The sequence below is a fragment of the Ruditapes philippinarum genome, unplaced genomic scaffold (assembly GCF_026571515.1).
Source record: "Ruditapes philippinarum isolate M1 unplaced genomic scaffold, ASM2657151v2 ctg1920_1_1_1_1, whole genome shotgun sequence".
NCBI lineage: Eukaryota > Metazoa > Mollusca > Bivalvia > Venerida > Veneridae > Ruditapes > Ruditapes philippinarum.
Genome location: NW_026853468.1, coordinates 432,590 through 450,114, shown reverse-complemented (window position 1 = coordinate 450,114; position 17,525 = coordinate 432,590). Strand labels below are relative to the sequence as shown.

General features: G+C 31.3%; 1 protein-coding gene across 1 annotated transcript in view; it reads left to right on the top strand.

Annotated features, from left to right (window-relative positions):
* The window catches only part of LOC132736958 (G-protein coupled receptor GRL101-like), a 112,968-nt gene that overhangs the window by 61,796 nt on the left and 33,647 nt on the right, over positions 1 to 17,525 (top strand). The window lies entirely within an intron of this gene.

Here is a 17,525-nt window from a genome sequence, read left to right as displayed (position 1 = left end):
AGATAATGCATTTTCCCATTCATTGTCAGCGTTAACATTAACATGCATTTCCAGCCGGAAACTTAAATAACAAGCATACATTGATTTGGTAAAACATTTTTGACATGAACAGAAATGACTTGTCATTTATCACTGGTTCCGTGTTTGAAAGAATGTTCTTGTAAGGGGAATGGAAAGATACAATTAAATTGTAAACAATTGATAACAAGACCTAATTAAAACTCCTTGTATCTGGCTTTCGATCTATTTTCTACCAGAATCATTTCTCCAACAACTATTCACTTAAAGTTCTTGAAAGATGTTAATATATGAATAACACATGGCTGTCAGGGTGTGAGAGGATATTTTCAACCCGAGAACTGGTATATTACCCCAGGGCGCTACCGAGGGGTAATTTGCCAGTTCAAGGGTTTGCAATATATTCTATCACCCCGACAGCCATGTTTTATTTATATATTAACATCTTTAGAAAGAGTTATGCAAGAGTTATGTGCCCCTTGGTGATATAAGAAAATGTCCCTGGGGAATATATCTTAGGTGGGTGATTTAATCATAAAGTTTTACATTAAAGGATATATTGGAGTGTGATAATTTTATAATATTACGCGTGGTAATGGTAAAATAATATGTGCTAGTATATGTAGGAAATCGCAGATAAGAGAAACTAATGTTCTTGTTATTTTGTGGTGTTTTATACGATGTTAAATAGCTTCTGTTGAGCAGAATAACGCATTCGTGTTGTCAAATGAAAGCCGACACCAATTTCATTTAAATTCGATGAAACTCTATACTCTCAAAAAGTATTTCCTTATCTTTACTAATCATACGATTAAATTTGCGTTCCTAATATAGTGTGTTGTTTTACCTAATTTGAATAATTCATTTTGACTTAATTGAGAGTTTTAGCTTTATTGTATGGGTCACATGCCAATCTCCAAAATAAATTATTAAAGTAATTTATCACTTACTCGTACTACTTTTGCGTCTCCGTAAAACTGATATTGCACGGTCGTGTATATATTTTGACTTGACGTCATTTGCATTATACAAACATAGTATTAAAAGGCTCTCAATGTTAGCGTTACACTATAGGCGCGTCAAAAAGAGATTCTTTTTCACTTTAAACAGTCTTAATTTGCTTTTTACACAAATCCGTAGTCGCAAACACGCACACGCACGCACGAACTCTAAAGAAGAACGTTAACTTATCAATGCATTACAAAATATATGAAGCTTCCTTAAAAAAGTCAGAGATTAAGAAATACATAGTGTAACAAACTAAGTACGTTATATTGTAAATTTACGTATGTTGTAAATTTACCGATCAAATTTTTTCTGAACAAAAGAATGATTGTTTAAAATCTGATCAGTTTTTGATATAATAAAACTGATATAATATAATAAAATGAATAAGTAAGCGCATTTGTTTGTATCCCATAACTTTAATCTAACATAAATAAACGGAAATCCCAGTACTCTAAAGCGAATTGTTCGACATAACTTGATTATTTTGTTGAGTTAAAATAACTATAATTTAGTAAATTTCACATTCCCCTAAACAACGTAACATGTCTAGGAAAGTCAACTTTGATCAAAGACAACCGAAAAAATCCAAAAGCTAATGTTTGAAAGGTAAAATAATTAAATTGCACTCAAATAAACCGGCATATAATATTTATCTTAAGAGAATAAAAAAATCGTTTCCTCTGGGGAAAATAATTCTATTAAATTGTCTAGCTAAAGTAGGCTGTTATATTCATTAAAACTCAATTTTGTCCAATTAAAATCTTATACCAAAGCTTAGAAAATAAGATCTAATTTTGCAATTAAATTTGGCGGTATTAATTTATTTCACAGTGTGAATTTTGCCTTTAAATGATTATCTCCCAGCTTCAGAGCTGCATGGTAATTAAATATATAGTGATGCTATTGATGGTAGGTCATTATCTCTATAGTTGATTGATTAAAAGGCTCGGTTTGCACCAAAATTGCTGTTACTTATTTCACAGTTTTCTTCTTCTTGGTGTTACATTATAGTTTTAGAAAAGTAAGCATTGGTCATATAGCTGAATAAACTTTTTCGTGTTGAACGTTTAGGTGTTGTTTTGCTTCTTTTCCTTTTACGGCATATCATTTTCACACTCCACCTGGTTTCTGAGCATTATAAGTATAATCATAATTACAATAAGAAAATAATGAAAAAATATAATTGTAAATTTAAAGTATTTAAAGACAACTAAGATTTCAAATTTTATCATACTTCAATAATATCGAATATGTGCTATTTGAACAACCCTACTTTATAAAAAAATAAAAATATTTTCTGCTGATTTTGTGTACCCGCCTAAACCCCCAAACAAGATGTCTGCAACGAACGTTATAACAATGCTAATTAAATAGACTACTTATCTTCAGTTTTGTTGTATACGATATAGATTGTTCTAACTACATTATTGGATTTAAAGTCCCCTCGGCACTGTCACGTAAAATCCACCATAATGTTAAAAAAGAATTGATTTCATACTTGCCATTCATTCTGTTTTACATTGCAGTTCAAAGAATTATATGTCAAAGCGTTAACCGAAAGTGCATTGTTTAATTCTAAATCACTAAAAATAAAATAATAACTTAACTCATTTGTAGAAAATGATATTTACAAAAATATTGTAGTCTTCTCCTGTCTCCTGTCCTGTTTTTGTTTGTGCTCCTTGCCACTGGTTCTTGTTGCTGGGTCGTGTGGGGGTTGCGTTCATTGAACGCTGCATTTCTTTGCTGATCTTGTTTATCATATTTTCTGTAACGTTTATCATAATTTTAGATTTTAGACTTTCATGTAAGAATGCTATTTAGCCAAATGAATGTCGTAATAAATAAATATAAATTAATAATTATCCGGTAATATAAATTTAGGACCATATCTCTTTATTTTACACTTGTTCTAAAAAAATGTAAAGATTATTTATTATTCTCGTTAAATTGATAAGATATTTAAGTTCTGTTTAACCATACTTCATCCCGCAAAATATTTAACACTGTGTTCAGATCTCATTTCAATTTAAATGACCAATTTATTTTACATAAGAACTTACTGAGGTTTGTTTAGTTTAAACATATTTTATTCATAATCATACACAGTACATAATATACAATCATTCAATATATACAATGATAAAATGGATTAGAACGAAAGATATAAAATCTTATATAGTTCTTCTCCGACTCTATTTTGAATTAACAACAAAGTGATGGCATCAATCTACTGAGACAATGTGTATGAATTCATATACATATATTAGATATACATATGTTAGAGAAAAAAAAACCTTAAGGATACATACATATTCAGACATATATAATAAATTGGGGGAATTAGTTATAATTATAACGTTATCCTAGCACATTAAGAACTGACTTGCTTTGGCTGGTTCTGGAGAATACGAAATTAATGGTAAACAAGAGGGCCATGATGGCCCTGAGGTCGCTCACCTGTATATAGGCCCCCCCCCAACGTTGCAGAGCCAATTTAACCCAAGGGCTTTTATTTGCACAAACTTGGTAGACACCCATAAGAAGATGTTTCATGCTAAACATTTAAGCTCTAGCTCATTGGGCTTTTTAAAAGAAGATTTTTTTTAAGTTTTTACTATACACATATAGTTAAAAACAATGACACCCCTGGGGCCGGGCCAGTTTTGACCCCAGGGCTTTTATTTGAACAAACTTTGTAGACACTTACTAGAAGATTTTTCATGCTTAATATCTAAACTCTAGCTATTTGGGCTTTTTCAAAGAAGATTTAAAGTTTTTGCTAAACACATATAAAGAAAATCAATGACCCCGGGGGAGGGGCCAATTTTGACCCCTGGGCTTGTATTTGAACAAACTTGGTAGACACCTATTAGAACATGTTTGATGCTCAATATCTTAGCCATAGCTCTTTGAGTTCTTTAAAAGAAGATTTTTAAAGTTTTTACTATATGCATATAGGGAAAATCAATGACCCCCCGGGGCGGGGCCAATTTTCACCCCAGGGCTTTTATTTGAACAAACTTGGTAGACACCCATAAGAACATGTTTCATGCTAAATATCTTAGCTCTAGCTCTTTGGGTTCTTTAAAAGAAGATTTTTTAAGTTTTTACTATATGCATATAGCGGAAATCAATGACCCCCCGGGGCGGGGCCAATTTTGACCCCAGGGCTTTTATTTGAACAAACTTGGTAGACACACACTAGAAGATGTTTCATGCCAAATATCTAAGCTCTAGCTCTTTGAGTTCTTTAAAAGAAGATTTTTAAGTTTTTACTATATGCATATAGGGAAAATCAATGCCCCCCGGGGCGGGGCCAATTTTGACCCCAGGGCTTTTATTTGAACAAACTTGGTAGACACCCATTAGAACATGTTTCATGCTAAATATCTTAGCTCTAGCTCTTTGGGTTCTTTAAAAGAAGATTTTTTAAGTTTTTACTATATGCATATAGGGAAAATCAATGACCCCCCGGGGCGGGGCCAATTTTGACCCCAGGGCTTTTATTTGAACAAACTTGGTAGACACTCACTAGAAGATGTTTCATGCCAAATATCTAAGCTCTAGCTCTTTGAGTTCTTTAAAAGAAGATTTTTTAAGTTTTTACTATATGCATATAGGGAAAATCAATGACCCCCGGGGCGGGGCCAATTTTCACCCAGGGCTTTTATTTGAACAAACTTGGTAGACACCCATTAGAACATGTTTCACGCTAAATATCTTAGCTCTAGCTCTTTGGGTTCTTTAAAAGAAGATTTTTTAAGTTTTTACTATATGCATATAGGGAAAATCAATGACCCCCCGGGGCCGGGCCAATTTTGACCCCAGGGCTTTTATTTGAACAAACTTGGTAGACACACACTAGAAGATGTTTCATGCCAAATATCTAAGCTCTAGCTCTTATGGTTTTTTAAAAGAAGATATTTAAAGTTTTTTCTTTCGGTTGCCATGGCAACCAGAGTTTTGCATGGAATTAAATTCTTTGAACAATTTTTAAAGGTGACCACCAAAGGAACATTCCTGTGAAGTTTGGATGAAATTGGCTTAGTGGTTTATGAGGAGATGTCATTTAAAGTAAAAGTTTACGGACGGACGGACGGACGGACGACGGACGGACGACGGACGGACGGACGCCGGACGAAAAGCGATCACAAAAGCTCACCCTGTCACTTTGTGACAGGTGAGCTAAAAACCGACTGTGATAATGAGTACAAGATGTTTCAATAAATCATGTTTCGAACCTCTTACTTAGTTTGATATATTTATGAACTGCAGAAAATATAATCTCATTTGCTTCAATTGATTTGGATTCAGTTCCGAACAAGATGATCTCTAATGAAGGAGCTATAATACTTGATACTGTATTAAACATAATACGTCTTATGTTATCAAATCTTTGACATTCATAAAAATAGTGGTAGGTTGACTCAATTTCACCACACTGACAAAGGGGCGATTGAACAATATTCTTTAAAAATAAATGTTGATTGAGAGAGCTGCAATTTCTCCGGAGTCGCGTGTGAAGTACTTGATATTTCCTGTCACCGTAATAGAATAAAGAAAGGTTTGTTTTACACAAGATCTTTCAGAGTTTCAAATTTTGTTCAAACTGACGAGAATAGTATCCGAACTTATCAAGTACCATCACTTTATGATGTTTAATAAGTGTCTTATATATTATTATAATATAATTATGATTATTGATTTGTTCAATTGATATAATAATAATTTTCAATATTTTTTGCATATTTAATCAAGTATTTATAAACAGAATTGCCTACCAACTGAGTAGTTGTTGGTGTTCACTTACCAAAACACGACAGGTTCATTAAGGAACACATACATGTTACACTGTTCCACTTTATAAGATTAATAACCCTACAAGAAATCATTATGTAAGTCATGCTAACAAGTCGTTATGTATGGAAAACTTAGATAAGAAAGGTAATTAATTTTACTTCGGCTGAGAATCTTTTTTTAAAGATACTTCTTATTCTTTTTGTTTTTAAGTACTAATCCATTCTTGAATGTTATATCTTTATTTACTGTGATAGGTATGTAATTATCTTTTCTTAAATTATTAACGAATACATTCAACTTAAAAGCTTCTTTATATGGTATTCTACTTTGGCATTTCTAGATGAAGTTAGTGTTTTTGAACATTTATCATTTATGTAAAACAAAGTGATTATTCAACATGGTCAAGATACATTACGTTGTTATTTAAATTCTTAATATTTTAATTCGAAGTGCCCACAAGATTCTCCATTCACCATTGTACATTAATGATAACTGATAATAATTACAAGGTTTATCTTTCTTCATATTTAAGTTCCTTATACGACTTATACAACTGAAGCAGCATTATATATCATAATATGTAATCTTGTTGATATCATAATATGTAATCTTGTTGTCCACCATTTTAACTTAAATGATGCATACTGTTAAAAAACTATGTAATAACTGTATGTCTAGTGTTGCATGTAGCATTGTTTTATGTATTCCTATATATGAAAGTACAGTCTATGTGTTTCAGTTTAAGTGACAGAGATGACTCCTGAACAAAAATATTATTGTCCAATTAAATATGACAGCCTGTAACTCAGACACTGAACATTAAGTGATTCCTATAATGCATTTTCTTATTTTTTGTCAATCTGTGTAGGTTTTCACACTGACAAGAAATAAATGAATATCTTCACTTACTACTTAATTGCTAATAGATTTAAGAAAGGCATCAGTGACTATGACAAAAGGGAATTGTCACATTGTAAAATTGTAAAGCTTTTGGGGGTAGGCTATTCCCGCGAGAGCAAGTTAGGCTATGAAAGTGTCAGACTGAAATCGGAAGTAATTCTAATTTAGCTTTCTGATATATAATTAAAATCCCTCTTCTCCTTAGAAAATATTCTCGAAGAAATTATTGTTTCTTACTTATATAACTGACAACACTTTTGTATTGCAATGCATCTGAGTAAAGCCACGTATTATTCCCAGACAAGCGTTAGGAGACAAGCATTAGGCTTATTTTTTTCACGCTTTCACACTTTATATGTCTGTTAAGATAATTGTGTAGAACCTGATATTGTGAAATATTAAAGACGGTCTTTACTTCTCATATGTTTTGTTCATGTTAGATAATGTACTGTATTGTCATGCAATACCGCTTTTTATCGAAATAATGTCGTATTATTCTCATTGTTGAGCTGAATCAGCTAAATAATTTTAAAGATTGGATATTTTAATGGTGATTTAACAATAATTACAAATATTTAAATTACATATAAAAACTGCAATAAATAAACACTGCTCCACTTGTTTTATCCAATGAACCTTACTGAAAAAGTATTCATGTTTTTTTTTTTTTTTTTTTGCGTAGTAGAATATAAAATCAACAAAACCATAACATATAAACCAACCATGGGAAAAATGTAATTTTGTCATTTATCTGTACATTCTTCATCTAACCATTGGTTGTTATAATGACTCTAAACATACATTTATCCTTAACATTATGTAACTTCTTATATGTGTATTTTGCGCTTTTACTGGCCCTTAATCAGATACAGATTAACGCTACACTAGTCCTTCGGGGGTAAATAAACGAATATAAAAGTAATCCTTTCCTGAAGTGCCGAATGCTCGAGAAGTCAATCGTTTTTTCTATATTTCCTTCTATGTTCCCAAATGTCTAAAATACATTGACAAACAGTTTTTGGACTTTGACAATGTAGGCCAAATCATTGAATTTGTTAAAATTGCCATAATTGTGTTATTAACATACTAGACTTAATTGCATTAGAATTTGAACTTATCGCAAAGTAGGATAAAACCGTAAAAAAGGATGAGTACTTTAAATGACCTTGCCTTTTAAAAGAACAATGATTCATATTTGGACATAAAAAATATTTTGATCAAACCTTGTTGTGTAACTTAACCATGATCTATATCGTCAATTTCCAATAACCCTGAAAGGCAACTTTGAAAATCTATTTCAATTCTGTAAACTTATCCTAATTTGATTATTATTTGGAACCAGTGACAAATTTGATAACATTATCACATATCTTGTTTTTTTATGAACAGACTCAATCAGACCAGCAAGTTCCAGCTTCATTTTTCCCCTTTTTGCGAATATTCATCCTTTACTTGGAAGACATAGATATGTAATCGTTTGCCCATTTAAACGCTCTTCGTAATTATTATTATGGTTACGATGTGCTCGTTAAAACACTTTAGTAATAGTGTTTACCAACAGACGAGAAACACTAGTTAATTTTCTTGTATTTATAATTATGCTAGTACGGACGCACTTAATTATTGTACCATTTTAATACGTTTACATTATCAGCATCAGTCCTAGTTAGTTAATGTACATTATGTCACCTTAAATGAAACAGAATTTCTGTCTACAGGAGTAAGTAAAATGGGCTAAGACTTAGTACCTACTAAGTAAGTGATCAATCAGCGTGGAGGATAAAAGATACGATCCCCCCTGGGATTTATTTCGTTATTTATATAAGAATTAAAAACCCTACGTCGACAGAAATTAAAAGTAACGCTTATGTTTGGCATTTATTATTTGTGACAATAACTGTTTTGTCGTCTTTGGTAACCAATAATGTATATGATTTAGAGAGTTTTACGGACTCTAAATTAAGTATTGTTTGATCAAAATTGAATTAGCATTTTAGATTGACATCACATATAGTTATGTTTATTATCTTGTTTTCGAGTGGCTGGTGTGCCCTAGTGATAAGGTGGCGATGTGCTTTGGGTAACGGCGGTCACTGTGGCGTTGTTTCATTAACGCTTCGAATGCACTTGTATTTCAAAATTGTCACAAAAAGGTTAATGTGTTATATAGACATGACAGAAGTGCCTTCCATGATTCGAGTATATTTTTATAAAAATATGAATGAACAACATTGAATTGTTAACGTTCGCGTAGATCTATCAATTATAACAAGCTAGCACATTTTATGAAGTTTGGAAACACCGCTGACCTGCTCTCAATTTAATTGGAAATTGATAAACATGAACAGGAACTGTAAGGAAAACGGCGATCGTCCAGGAAAGGCGTGAGACGGTTCGTCAATGTGCTCCTATTGTTAAAACGGAGACACAGGCAATATTTTTATATTTTGTTTTGAATATTTCATTGAAGAAACGACAGACCTGTACTCCTTCTTTAAAATCTGTTTAAACATTGAAATTCATACTTTGACAGTGCAAATGTTCTAAATAAATTTTGATTTGGTACTGTGTTGTAGTGAGTGGTTTACCTCGCTTAGGGCACAAGCATTCTTTTAAATGCGGACCAAACACAGCTTTTTAAGGAATGTAAAGAATGCACTAACGTGCCTCGCTACAGATTTCATAATAACGGCAGTATGAACACTTCTGCGGATGTTTCTAAATTCGAAATTTCACTTTAAATTTACAATGATTAAATGTTGTAATCTGCTAAAGCCCGAGCTCAAATTTACAATAATTAAATGTTGAAATCTGCTAAGCCCGAGCTAGGGGGTGGGAGCGTATTTGTACTTTCCAATATCGTCCGTGAATAAGGGCTATCAACCGACCCTGCAAAGGTTTCAATTGTGTCGTTTAGACGTTCGTAATGAAATCCGTTTTTCTCTATTTTAATTATATTGATCACTTAATGGCAAAATACTCTTTATTGGAATTGGATTATGTAGTTCTGTACTCACTACCATCCATAATGAATGTTGTCGCTGCATCCTCAATTACTAGTCGTTATGTATGTCGGAAAGCACGGCTTGCAGTGATTAAAGTGAATTGTCATTTTCCATGAGAGAAATGATGCAATTATATTGTCAAAATGAAGTGGCCAGCTTTTTTAATTACGATACAAGATAAAATGTATTAAACGGCATGTTTTCTTCTACTTTTCTAAAAAAAATAGAGAAAACAGAATCCCTAAAGAAAGCCCAACACGGCAAAATTGTAAATTGTTGCAGGCTCGGTTTGATTGAGCCTGTTCATGGACGGTACTGGAAAGTGCAAGTTACCGTCCACGCCCCCTAGCACCGGCTTAAGCAGAATTCAACATTTAAACACATAAATGGTGAAATTTTGAATTTAGAAACATCCGCAGATGTGTTCATACGGCGGTTATCATGGCACCTCCAATGTGACACAGTAGTGTCATTCCACGAAAAGCGGCGAATGGTCCCCAAGTAAAAGAATGTGTGTGCCCTAAACGAGAAAAGAATGGGCGACACTAAATAAAATGGAATGTTGAAAGGCGATCTGAGGTTATGAAGCCTGCATATCACAGACAAGACGTCAAAAGACAAATTTAAAAAGCAGGCAACATATCCTTAGGGTGATTATACAGTATTCAGGAAGGAATACTGGAACCATCAATGTTAAAATAGGCCAAAAACAGAAGGAAACTAAAAATACCATCTAAAATGCATACACAACAATAATGTGCTGAATGATCTTCAAGGATCGAAAATATAACATCATTGATTAAATGTACGGCGAGACTTTTTACAGCCGCCACCATGCACAAATAACACGGATGTGACTATAAAATAGAGTCTAAGCCACGAGTCTTCTATTCGTCCATGACAGATTCTTTATATATGTTTTGAAAATTTGATATTATAATGAAATTTCAGTATTATAGTAAAAAAGATTTTGTTTTCCATAAAATATATTTTTACAAATTAATACTCAAATTTCCAAAATACATTTGATTACATTATAGCTTACATAATGTTTTTGCATTCATTTTGTGTGAAACTAACATTCTTTTACTTTTCTTAGTTCAATGTATCCAGAAAAGTTCATTTGTCAACATATTAAGAAATAAGATTTTTTATAGAAATAGGAAACAGGAATATAAAGAATAATTGAAACCTCATAAATATATGAGAAAAAATAGCTATTGTTCAATATCTTTATAAATTTGTACATGTATATTGAAAGCTTTCCTTACTAGAATTAATATTTTCATGCCATGGAACGGAAGCTTGGATTACTAGTTCAAAGTAAATGTAGGAAAGTCTGAATTAGAGAAAAAGCATTTAATATGTCATCCCTTGATGCTTTAAACATTATAGGAGACAACATTTATTCTGGTGAGAACGGTAGAGCAATGAATTTGTCAAACGAAAGCTGACAGAAATTTCAATTTGAATTCAATTAAAACTCGCATTTTCTCTTAAAATATGTCTGCATTTACCGTTGCAACAAATAAATTGCAAGTACAACCAGAGCAATCGATTAATTACGAACACTTAGAACGAACTAATTGTAGAATTTGCTTTGCAACAACAATTTCAATTACAATACAAATTGTTGGCGTTCTGTTGGTCTTAGAGTTCTTGTCCTAGGTTTGAGCTAGTTTAACTGTTACATCATTTTAATCCAACAATTTTTGATGAGTTTTATAACCGAGACATTTTCAACCGAGCATGTCAATAATTTTCAAATATTCATTTTGCCATTATTATTCGCTTGCAAAGTTCATAATTATGTGCATTGAAAGTATAGATTTTTAAAATTATTTTCTGTCACATTTCATCTACGTACACATATTTTTTAGAAACTAAACGAAAATTACACAATCTCGGACTAGTCCTCTTATGATCGCTAGCCACATGGGTTCATACCCTGTCAGGGGCAAGTTGTTTCCTTGCGCAGTACTGATTGGTTCCAGGAACGGATACGCAATCGAGCTAAAATAAATTCAGTATAAACCAAATAAAAAATAGCAATGAAAGTCAAGTAAAGAGCAAAAGTTTTATATCTTATAGAATGGTGATGCATCTCTTTCTTTAAGATTAAAGATATTACGCAAGTTTGTGAAAAATCTTGTTAATGAACATTTATAAGTCAAGTAAACGTAAATTATCTATCACTCAAATATTTATAGATATATGTAAAACGTTTCCCTCCATTATGATTGTATGGCACTAATTTAGAGATAATCTAAATTTTGTGTTCAGAAAAAATGTTCGATTTAATATTTGTAGAAGAATAGACTACTCGGGTATTTAAATTCAGTTGGGAAATATTTAAAAGATTTGTATGTAATATACCGGTAGTTACCTGGGAAAGGTAAAATGTTCAACTTTATATTGACACAAATTCAAAAAAAAAGAAACTTTAAAGCGGCTTTCAGCTTTTCATAAGATTATAAATATTATTTTTAAGATAAATTTATTGTGTATAATTTTCAAATCAAACGAGTTTTGGTGGAAAATAAATTTGCCGGCGATACAAAACATAAACGATAAGGAAATCCTTCGAAATTTCGAATCTACTGGTCCACTTTCTATATATAAATTGATAAAGAGCCGATTTATTCGTTTCAAGATCTACTATTTTTTAGAAACGAGCGTAACTGGCGTGTTATAAATACCTTTGGGCGCTGTTTTGAAGTATGTTAAATTAACAGTGATATGATGCACTTTTCAAGATAATATTACTAAAATGCTTAGTTTGAAGCAACACAGAATTATTTTCCTACAGAAAGAAAATAAAGGCAGCTTCAATAAACGGAATTTGGTTTATGGTCTCTGGGATAAAAGTTCTTTCGTTTGGGAACTCATCATGTCAAAATAAATGTCCACAGCCATGGAAAGTACACCAAACTATATACAAGAAGGACTTAACTGTTTAAAGTAACAAACGATAAAATTCACTTTGTTAAAAGACAGATAATTAGAATTTAGTCTTCACTTAAATTTGCATTTAAAGTTTCTAAGTTATAAAGAAAAGTTACAAGCATTTCATTGCTAATCGCGCTTTGTATCTTGGCAGGAAGCTCGTTAATGTTTGCACTGATTATGTAATAAATTGAAATCTATTTCAACATCAGATACAATTAAATCTAAAATGGCCTAATATAGCATGTTCAAAATTTGCAATACTGCTATCAAACCTTTTACGAATGCTTCATCAAAAACGCTTATTAATAATCAAACGAACGTCATATTTTCAGAACAAGCATATTAAGTAATTGGTATTCTGAATGTCAGTATCATTATTCGTAAAAACGAAGTATTAAATAATAACTTTGATCATTCATACAATAATATCTTTCTTAAATATTTTATATCTGATCATTTGCTGCGACTATGGCATAACAAATAGTATAAAGTTATAAGTAACATAGAGAAAAGGTATTTTTGTGTACGCTTACGTAATCGATTGTCCGATATACATATGGAATAGATACATCACCTTTTAAGTAGGTATAAATGAGGGCAGCTTAACAATAGCATGATAACAATAAGATGAGATGAGACAATACATGTTAAAACCCGAATACATACTTGTAAGCAATACTTCAAAAAAAATTTAAGTGAGAAAACAATCTCTGACAAAAACTGGTCTCTCTTTCGAATCATAAAAACACAAAAAATTATGTACAAGAAAATCGCTGAAATTAGATTCGCTGAAATTAGATTACTGTCAAAATCGCGAAATTTGCTGTTCGCGAAATTAATCTGGTATACGACATGTTTCACAGTGAACTTTTTGTTAGATATAACAATTTAATATATTTAATAGTGAGGTTCTGATTGCTTCTTATTTTCATTTTATAACAATTACAAGAGTTAAAAGAGCTTCACTGAGGTCAGAAAGATTAAGAAATTGAATTTGAAATGCTTGCATAGATCAAGTGGTGTACTTAAAATGGAAAAATCTACGAAATGCAATCTTATTTTATTTTATATAATATCGATATTTTGTACGAACTCTAGCCTGGTCTTAATAAAACCTAATACCTGTTGTATAAAAGTCACATATTACGACTAAAGTTTTGCAGATAGAACTGAATTTTTTACACTTGTGAAAGAATTATTTACAAAAACACTGTTTGAAGTACGGTTGGCATATAATCCATTTACAATAGGCGAATAATCAATACACTTAAAGTATATAATAACATTGATTTATAACTGTTATCATATAACGGCGAAAGTAAAAACATATTAATAAGTCGCTTTATCATAAACGTTTAGGCATGATCAAAGTATATTATGATTTTTTTTTTAATTTCTTGATAATGTTTTTGTATGTAACAAAATGATAACGAGACAGAATGAATGTCAGTTCAGTTAAGATGCTTTGATAAAAATATCATACGGACATAAACGGCATTACTGCTAAATTAATATCTTATTTGAATCAATATCAAGCCCAGTGTGGCATTTTAATTTCGCACTTTATTTCAAGTGGGATAATGCATTTTCCTATTCATTGTCAGCGTTAACATTAACATGCATTTCCAGCCGGAAACTTAAATTACAAATATACATTTTTTGACATGAACAGAAATGAGTTGTCATTTATCACTGGTTCCGTTTGGTTGGGGAAAAGTAACAATTATATTGTCGACAACTATTTCAATTTATATATCAGACCTAATTAAAACTTCTTGTATCTAGCTTTCGGTCTATTTTCTACCAGAATCATTTCATCAACAACTATTCACTTACAGGTCTTGGGTGATAGAGAATATGTTCAACCCGATAACTAGTATATAACCCCTAGGCGCTACCGAGGGGTAATATGTCAGTTCAAGGGTTAGCAATATACTCTATCACCCAGACAGTCATGTTTAATTTATATATTAACATCTTTCGAAAGAGTATGAAAAAGAGTTATGCAAGAGTTATGTGCCCCAGGGTGATATAAGAAATATTCCCTGTGAAATATATCCTAGGTGGGTGATATTCAATCAGAACACATAATAGGCCTTTGGAAGTTTTACATTGAAGGATATATTGAGGTATAATGATATATGATATTACGCGTGGTACTGATTAAATAATATGTGCTTGTGTATGTAAGAAATCGCGAATGAGAGAAAATCATGCTGAGTGTTATTTTGTGGTGTTTTATACGAGGAAAAACAGCTTCTGTAGAGCAGAATGTCAAATGAAAGCCGACACCAATCTCATCTAAATTCGATAAAACTCTATATTCTTCTAAAGTATTTCCTTATCTTTACTAATTATACGATTAAATTTGCGTCCCTAATCTCGATTGTAGTTTTACCTAATTTGAATAATTTATTTTGACTTGAATGATAGTTTCAGCTCTACTGTATGGGTCACATGGCAATCTCGAAATACATTATGAAAGTAATTTATCACAAACTCGTGCTACTTTTCCGTCTTCGTAAAATTGGTATTACACGGTCATGCATATATTTAGATGTAACGTGATTCGCATTATACAAACATAATGTAAAAAGACGCTAGCGCTAAAAGTTAGCGAAACACTATAGGCGCGTAAAAAATTCACTTTAAACAACCTTAATTTTTTGGTTTGTGATAAAATGATATTATATTCGTGTAGTTTTTTTAACTGAATTTATTGATTGAAATAATGTATGCTCGACGGAGACTCGCATAATAAAATCTAATTCTTCTCATTAAAGAATTCAGCAAAGAACTCACTCATTATCCCATACGTCTTGTTTTCGTCAAAGTTGTGAAGGGTTATAAAGTATAGAATTTTCTAAGATTTGATATCATGATTTGATTTTATATTTTATTGTATGTTTAGTTGTGTTAATTTTCTTGTTGCGAAAGGGCTGGTATATTTATATACTTTTATTGTCATCATCATTGATTTTTGTTGTTTTTGTTTTAATAATACTTTTTTCACACATCTGCAGGCGCACACACGCACATCTACGTACGAACTCTATAAAAGTATGTTAACTTATCAGTGAATTAAAAATATAAAAAAGCTTTCTTAAAAGAAGTCATATACTAGTATTAAGAAATTGATAATGTGACGAACAAAGTATGTTGTAAATTTACCGATGCAAATATTTCTTAAAAAAGGATGATATTTTGAAATTTTGATCACTTCTTGATATCATTTAAATGAATGAGTAGGCATAGGCCTTATAAAATTGTCTTATACCATACATTTTATCTAAAGTATTATAAATAAAAGGAAATCACAGAACTATTCTAAAGCAAATTGTTTGACATGACTTGATTATTATGTTTAGATAAAATAATTAAAATAAAGTAAATTTCACATTACCGTAAAGAAAAGTAACATTTCTAGAAAAGTCAACTTTGATCAAGAATAAAAAAAAATCGTTTTCTCTGGGGAAAATGATTCTATTAAATTGTCAAACTAAAGTAGACTGTTATCTTCATTAAAAGTCCATTTTAACTGTATTTCTCTTACAATTATTCTCAGATACTATTATACCGACAATAGGCTGTAATTAAAATCTCAAGGCTTAGAAAATAAGATCTAATTTTGCAATTAAATTTGGCGGTATTAATTTATTTCACAGTGAGTATTTCTGCCTCTAAACGATTATCTCACAGCTTCAAAGCTCCATGGTAGTTAACTGTACAGTGCTATTGTTGGTATGCCATTATCCCCATAGTTGAGTGATTAAAAGGCTCGATTTGCACCCATAATACTGAAATTTTATTTCACAGTTTTCTTCTGCTTGGTGTTACATTATAGTTTTAGAAAAGATAAACATTGGTCATAAAGCTGAATAAACCTTTGCGTGTTGGCCGTTAAGGTGTTGTTTTGCTTCTTTTCCTTTTACGGCATATCATTTCACACTCCACCTGGTTTCTGAACATAATAAGTATAATTATAATAACAATAAGAAAATAATGAATAAAGGATAAACAGGATATTTGTTTAGTTCAGTGTAAGATCGGAATATATTTCACCGAGTGAGCACCAAAAGGTATATTTCACGAGTGGCGCTTTTGGTGTTCTCAAGGTGAAATATATTTCGATCTTTCACTAAACTAAACAAACTTTCTTTTTATTATATGCAAAGAAACGTTTTAAAAAGGCATTAAACCTAATACTGAATGAAAAGCGCGCCAAATATTAATACAACGTGACGTCATTTGGTTGGTACCCAGTTCTGTGCACGCTAGTATTTCACTGAAACAACGTAAGGGGCTTAAATTCAAAACAGTGAAATTATCAAAGTGGTTTTATATCACTGATATATTTCTATAAACCACCGAAAAGCATGTAATAAAATTGTATATTTTAATTATCTAAAGACAATTAAGATTTCAAAATTTATCACACTTTAAAATATCGAATATGCGTAAATAGTCGCAGCATTAATAACTCAAGCATGTTAACTCTGTCAAGAAATTGGTTAGAATCCTGCACTACAGAAATTTATATGTAAGAAATTAAGACTGATATTTTAGAATACTTTAACTTAAGATATGGGCTAAACATATATTTTCAATTGTGCATAGAGTGATTTTATTGTAAAACTAAAGTTATTAAAAAGATAATAAAAATATATTTGAAAATATTTTCTGCTGATTTTGTGTACCCGCCTTAACCCCCAAAAAGATGTCTGTAACGAACGTTATAACAATGCTTATTAAATAGATTACTTATCTTCAGTTTTATTGTATACAATATAGATTGTTCTAACTACATTTTTTTAAATTCGTTCATATTTTAGCAATGAATTT